The sequence below is a fragment of the Pseudorca crassidens genome, chromosome 1, assembly GCF_039906515.1.
Source record: "Pseudorca crassidens isolate mPseCra1 chromosome 1, mPseCra1.hap1, whole genome shotgun sequence".
NCBI lineage: Eukaryota > Metazoa > Chordata > Mammalia > Artiodactyla > Delphinidae > Pseudorca > Pseudorca crassidens.
The window spans coordinates 105,997,332-106,004,458 of NC_090296.1; the positions used below are offsets into that span (position 1 = coordinate 105,997,332).

The following is a 7,127-nucleotide window of genomic DNA, read 5'->3' on the forward strand; positions in this document are numbered from 1 at the left end:
CATCTCTCCCACCAAAAACAAACAAACAAACAAAAAAACAGCTATAACAGACTGTGCATGTCAAAGGGGCTTTAGGCAAGAGCTAGTTAAATTACAGATCCTCTAAAACCCATGCCATTGCTTCATGTTCTGTGGAAACTATAGAATATCATGAAAAAATATTTTTATTCAAAAATAAATTTTGAAGTCTTTACAATAAATACAGGCAAGTGTTTCTTGGTGCAAAAGTGACTTTCTAAGTTGGCAGATTATGTCGAGGTACCTTCCTGTGGTCGGGTATCAGGTAACCACCAGGCTGTGAGAAGAGCACTTCACATTCAGCTGTCACATTTACCTGGGAGCCTGGGTCTTCTTTTCTTGTCTCTCTAGTTTGTTGTACCCATTTCCTATTATTGTCTTCCCAGTCTCTCTCTAGCTCTTTCTCCGTCGACTTTCTCTCCCTACCTCACATCTCTCTTCTCCCCTACCGTTTACTTCCTGTTCTTTCATTGCTTCTGTACCTCCTACTCTTTCATAGCTCTATCCTTATCTCTATTATGAGGAAATTCCCCCACTTTAGGTTAAAATTAAACCTTGAACATTCTCACCTATCAAAAAGAATTCTTTTTTAAAAGGAGTGGGGAGAGGTTTCAAGGTTATATAAGAAATGTAGTAAATGCACTTTGTTCCATAAGATTTCAAAGGCTAGTGTTTATTATATTAAAATAAGTCTTAAAGATTGCTAATTTCATAAAGGTGGTTATCTGGTTTCATCTGATCCCTTCAATTCTTTATAGAACTGGATAGCAGCAGATTAAAACCAGCAAGAGATTGGGCAGCAGGAAAACGACTGCTAGAATCAGAATAGCTGATAAATGACCACAGAATGACTGACTATAAAAGCACAATAATATAAGGCCACGAGGCTTTGAATGTCTCAGTTATCCATCCCTAAGAGCATCACTCTAATATAGAACCATACCGTGGCCCTTGTTTAATAAGGAGGTGAAAAGTATGATTCTTCTTAAAGCTATTTCCATCCAAAATGGCTGAAATGGGAAATTTCAGAGCTATTACTATGTATATTATATTAAGAATATAAACATAAAATTTATACTAATAGAGTAAATTTTCTTAGTAAATTCATTGAACAAACACTTACTGAGGACCTACCATGGACCAATAACTGAAACCAATGTGAAAATGAATTCAAAATGGTCCCTGCCCTCAGAAACTTTCAGTTTAGAGGAGATAGATATAAACAGTTAACACAGTACAGTGGACTGGATGTAGCAATAAATATATGCTTTAACGTCTCTCCACTGAGAACTGAATGAGTAGAACCTCAGAGCTCAGGTATTGCCAACCTGAATGTTGCCAAAATTAAGGTTTGCATAATTACCACAGCTGTTATATAATCCTCTATCTTGTGATTCTATAATTACGTGATCTCCTGTAAAAATCTTACCACATACATCAAGTAAAACCATTTCAGTTACACCTTAAAAGAAGAAACCTCATTTATAAGTCATGTAGCCGACTGCTAATTTAGTGTAAACCTGGGTACAAATGAGGAATACCAACTTGTTTTGTTTTGTTTTGTTTCTGGGGAGGTGTTTATTTTTAACCGTGATGTCCTAATTGGTTCTATTCTCTCCCTTGGCTCTCCCTGCCACAGTTCCAGAGTTATCAGTAGGCTAGATAGAAGGTGACCTCTCCTCATAAGGACTTGGACAACTCAGATTATCTGAAGACACAAACCTGATAGGAGGGAGAAGAAAAAACAAAACACTTGAAGCAAGAAATGCAAATGTAATCCTACGATCAAAGCAGCTGGTCAACACTTCCATCAGAAGTGAAGATAGGAAGCTCATCAGACAGAACATCAGCCCATGAGATGTTCGCAACATATCAATTTGTTGCAAGCAGTGTGTCGCTTCTGCACAATCAGAGACTGTCTCGATCTCTCCACTCACCGTGGAAGTTGCCTTGTGCCTAAACTGAATTGACAAATGCATTGTAACTACAAATTTTATTTATTGTTATGGAACTGTAAGGTCTACATATAAAGGGAAAAAGTTAATGTGGAAAGCTGATCTCCACTCAGCTGATGCCAGCATTAGTTAAAGCTGTTCGCGTGCAGAGAACAAAGCAGTGACAACCATTGGCCCTTAGCATTCCCGGCATACCTATTAGTGTCTTAAAAAGGAAGGGAAAAGTCTTTTGTTGCCCTCTCCTATCCTTTTGCCATATGAATAGTGTTTTCCAAGAAATAGGAAAATATTACTTGGTATAGCATTTCTCTCATGCTCATTTTTTCATTCATTTTTATTTTTTCTTTTTGGGTGTTGTATTTGGTCTCTGAATCTGAATAGTTTATGGTCACAGTCCAGAATCCTCCATGTAGCCCTATGTGCTTTGCATATTTACTTTACAAAGATAAGCAGAGACCATCTGTGACCATAGCCTAGCTAAGATTTTTAAAAGGGGAAATTTTGTCCCCTATATTTTCCCCCAAATAAATATTGCTTTATTTCTAATAATAACAAGACTTTTCAAGCTTCTAGGTTTCATAGTAAAGCTTGTAATAGAAGTGTAAATTACAAGGGAAGAATTTACTTTTTAGAAATTGCTTTGTTTTCCAAGCAGTAAGTACTACATATAGTACTTATAAAGTGTTAGCTGTAAGTAAGCACAAAATGAATTTAAAATACAAAGAAGATTTTCAGGCTGTGATTATGTTGAATATAACAACCAGTAGTCACCAAGGCAGGTAGTGTGATAAATGAACACACCACTCTGAGGCTAATTACCTAATGGAATACAAGAGCAATGGTCACCCATGTCCTTATTCTAGCCTTTATTTCTCTGTCATTTGGATGGCTGGTTAGTGGGGAGAAATTCAGTGGGTGATGTAATCAACTGCAAACCATCCGCCCTGTCCCAAGAAGATGAGCCAGATTAGCATTTAACCAGTCCTTGTCAGTCCATCTTAATACTGTGCATTAAGGCACCCCTCTGTCTCTAATCCTTAAGAGTTTTTTTTTAAGACATAATAATCACTTTGAACTTCCATGAAACCTGTCTTCCACCACAACAACCCTGGGAGAGAAAAACATGCTAAACAAGGTTGTCTTGGCTTAATAATTCCTTATAGCCAATATCAACAAGGGCAATCAGCACACAGAAGAAAGGACCCAAATCACTATGTAACTTAAAGATTTCTGTTAATTTGAAAGAACAAAAACAATTAAGACAGAACTTCAGATTCTCCAATCAGGATGATACCTAACAAATCAGTCTTTCGTGAACGTAATGGACTTTCTGGTAACTTTAATTTGCCTATATTCTCCAATTACATCAGACTCTCTCTGTGGCCTTGTTCTTCATTTCAGTGTTAATCAGCTAAAACAGAAGTTGTTGCTTATGATGTGTGAGTGAACATATGCCACTGCCTGGCCTTTTTTCTTCAGAGCTTGTTGTCTTTTTCGCTATATTAGACTTTGCAGTATGCCCAGAAGCTTTCCTTCATAAAATAGAAAGAAAAAAACATTTGGCTTATTTTTCACTGTAGCTAGTCTTTTATACAATAATCTTGTAAGAAAATTTCTTGAATTCTAAATATTACTCTTTCTAGATTTTTGAAATCGAAAAGTTTTCAGTAAAAAGTTTCTTACTTTATTTTATTATATTAGGTAGTAAAAATGTAGGGTTATTTACCATAACCTGTTCATTAATATCAGAAATTTACAATAGCATTTTAAGACCATAGTAGAATTCTAGCATACCGTGTAGTACCTATGGAGTATTGTAAGAGCTAATTGTCCGAGACGAATTGCTTCTCATCTTGTTCTCCAGTTTCCATTGTTGGTTTATTGCAGATTTGTATCCTGTGTCAAATTCAAGGTATTACTGATAAACCTTTTGAACCAGCAGCAAGAAGTTCAAAATTTTTTCTGTCACTGTAACAGAAAACACAATATGTATATAACATTTATGTAGCAATAAATGTGCCATCTTTTTTTTTAACATAGTAAACTAGTGAGTTTTTTACATTCCTCTCTCAAACAGTAATGCATTTTGGTTTTTTTTCCTCCATCTCATTGCTCCCAGGAATGCTCACACTGCTTTTCTTTCTTTTCTCCCAGCTTTCTTGAGATAATATTGTGTATGTTTAAGATGTAGAACGTCATGATTTGATATATGTATATATTGCAAAATGATTACCACAGCAAGGTTAGTTAACACATCTATCACCTTACATAGTTCCTTTTTTGCGTGTGTGGCAAAAATGTTTAACGACCACGCTGCTTTTCTTATGTGCATTGCCTGTGACCTTATCTGGGAAACCCATCAGGACAGAATCAGACTTGTAGAACTAAGCTGCTAATCTAGTCTATAGCTTCTCTGGGTTATATGTTTCTCCTCTTGCCCTCTCTACTGATAGTGGCCTTTTAGCCTTTTCCTGAAGGTTTACCAATGGTGATTAGTAGTTAAAATCTGCTTATTTGTAGATCTAGAGAAAAACGAAGATGGAAAAGGACTCAAATGAAGCTTTCAAATTAACATTATTTGAAGCACTTTCACATGTTTTATGTCCCTTTTCTCACAAAAAGCCTATCATAATTAGGAGATGGTATTATTTACTGTTCTCAGATTAAAAGTTCTGCTCTTATCCCAGTTTTCACATACAGCCCCACTCCACCCCCCTGCCAAAAATATGCATAGTGATTATCCACAGGGACTTCAGCCAAGCAAGAGCCTAAAACAAACAGTGGATGAACTTTTTTGGACAAACTTTCGTAGGGCCTATACGTGAGACACCCAAGATCATCGTCACACCCTCTTGGGATCCTGGCAAATTGCTTCTCTTGGTGAATTATGAAATCCACTGTTCACATTGGAGGCCCAACAGATCATTTTACTCGTAGGAGTTGATGAAAACAAACATTTTAGTTCGATTTTTCTTTATACAGATTGATGAATAAAATATAGATTATTATAGTTAAATGAAATCTAGAAACCATCTCATCAACCACCTCATTAACAGCTTTATAAAAACTGAGGCCCAGAGAGGTTGTATGTCTCCAAAAGCACGTAACTAGTAACAGATTAAGACACTTAAAACTTGTCCTACAAAATCTTCTTGCCTTTACTTTTTGTCCTTTGTCTTTATAGATTTTTAGGCCAATTCTCTAGTGGCTTCACTTTTTTCTCTCCTCTACTACATTTTTTTCTTTCATTTTTCTCTCCTCTAGTTCATATATTTTTTCTTCCATGGAAACTCAGAATTTAAATGTACATCACGTCATGTGTGCATGCATGTGTGCATGCATGTGTGTGTGTATCGAAGGTTAAAGAGTATTAGCTTTGGCATCAAACAGTCCTCGATTCAGTCCAGGCTCAACATCTAGTTAGCTCCATTTCCCTATCTGAAAAATGGAGATACATATTAGAATTGTGTAAGTATTGAATGAAACAATGTATGGAAAGCTCTTACCTTGGTTCCTGTCACATAAGTACTCAATAAATGATAAATATTTTTTAAATAAATAGTAGCTTTCCTTTTAACCAGCTCCCAGGAAGATTCTTCTTCAGCCATCCTGTGAGAGAGGTAAATGGTGGTAAAAACAACCCCAAGAAGATGTCAACCCATCTTTGCAGGAGTCTACATTCTTTGGGGGCAAGCCAATGAAACATATTTAGTGCCCTCCAGTTGGGTACGTTTTATGAGGACTTTTTTTTTAAACCTTCACATTTCAAAAGAGTGAGCCAGTAGGCTTTGCCCAGTCACACTTTATGGGTTGGCAGCTAAGTCAGTTTGGGTCCTCAGGAAGCAGATACCAAGATAGAAGTGCAAGGGATTTATTGGAGGTAGCATCTGTGGGAAACAAAAGGGAAAGGAATCAGGAGTAATTAGGGATGGGATTCAGACCATGATGCAGGTCTGACATCTGTGAAAGAAGGGGAGAGGAAGGCGGATTAGGTAAGGAGAACCTCAGACTGCCTGTAGCTCTGGACAAAGTCCTGGGGTCCAAGAAGATTGCCCATTGAGGAGTCTTGTGTTGGACAGAAGTGGTAAGGTGCCAGTGTCCCTGTGGTGGGCAGTCACCTGGGAGTTACCTGAGAAGACAGGCCTCAGTTTGAATACTCCAAAGTTCTGCACTTGGAGGCTGAGAGCTAACTGCACTCCCCTGACTGGTTATCCCTTGAAGGGAGATCTCAGAGGTGCACCTCCATGGCTTTCACGGCACCTCATTGCTACTTCCTACAGAACTGGCAGAACAAAACCAAAGGGTCTTCTGCAGTCACTGGGACCACAGCTGACCTCAACAGGCTCATCAGAATTTCAAAAACTGCAATTCTTTCTCCCCTGGCATTGTGCTGTCAAGGAAACCTACGTGTGTTATCAAGAAGGACAATTCCAGTCCTCCTCCATTTTCATGGGCCATTATGTAGGCTGGTATAATCTGGGTCTGAGTCCCTAAAGTTGCTGTGTTATTCTGGTGTTCTTCACAGGACATTGTGATAGTCCCTGTCTTCTGGGTCAGTGGATGGTCCACAGGCTCTTTGTGGCAACCTGGCTTTGGAAGGCCACAATGTCCTCATTGTTTTGAGGTGTTTCCCTATGCTGTCCCCAGCCCCCGGAGCTCTTACCTCTGCCCTGTACTTGGGGCGTGTTTGTGTAAGTAGAAATATCTTTCTTGTCTTCTTTTTCTTTCCCTCTTTAATCATTTATTCCAGAAGACATCTTTAAAGGGCTTTTCTGTTCCCTTTGGCCTAGACCGCTAGTCTTCCAGAACTGATGTGGGGCACTGCTGCATGTGGCCAGGTTCTCCTTTCTCACTCATGAGGGTGGGTGCCCCCCTAGACAGGGTGCCTGGCTGTGTGGTCTCTCAGGCTCTCCGGGCCATTTTATCCTTGGAAACTGCAAGCACAATGCCCAAAGCTTCCAAGCCTGTTAAAGCCTGTGAAAATGCAACCTGAAAAATATTGTGCCAAAAGATTAAAAAACTGCAAAAATGAAATTAATTTTAAAAACAATTACAAATATCATTTCAAAATTTTATAGCAAAATAAAATTACTATTTAATGTGGGATTTGAGCTCATTTCATATATCTTTATACATACATACATATATATATGT

General features: G+C 38.1%; 1 protein-coding gene across 13 annotated transcripts in view; it reads left to right on the forward strand.

The window, feature by feature from the left end:
• The window catches only part of TCF12 (transcription factor 12), a 380,845-nt gene extending 376,837 nt beyond the window's left edge, over window positions 1-4,008 (forward strand). For all 13 annotated transcript variants that reach the window (XM_067747931.1, XM_067747970.1, XM_067747922.1 and 10 more), the window contains one exon: window positions 1,658-4,008. The gene's annotated coding sequence lies outside the window, so the exon portion shown is untranslated. The remainder of the gene's footprint in view (window positions 1-1,657) is intronic.
• The last annotated feature ends 3,119 nt before the right edge of the window (window positions 4,009-7,127 follow it).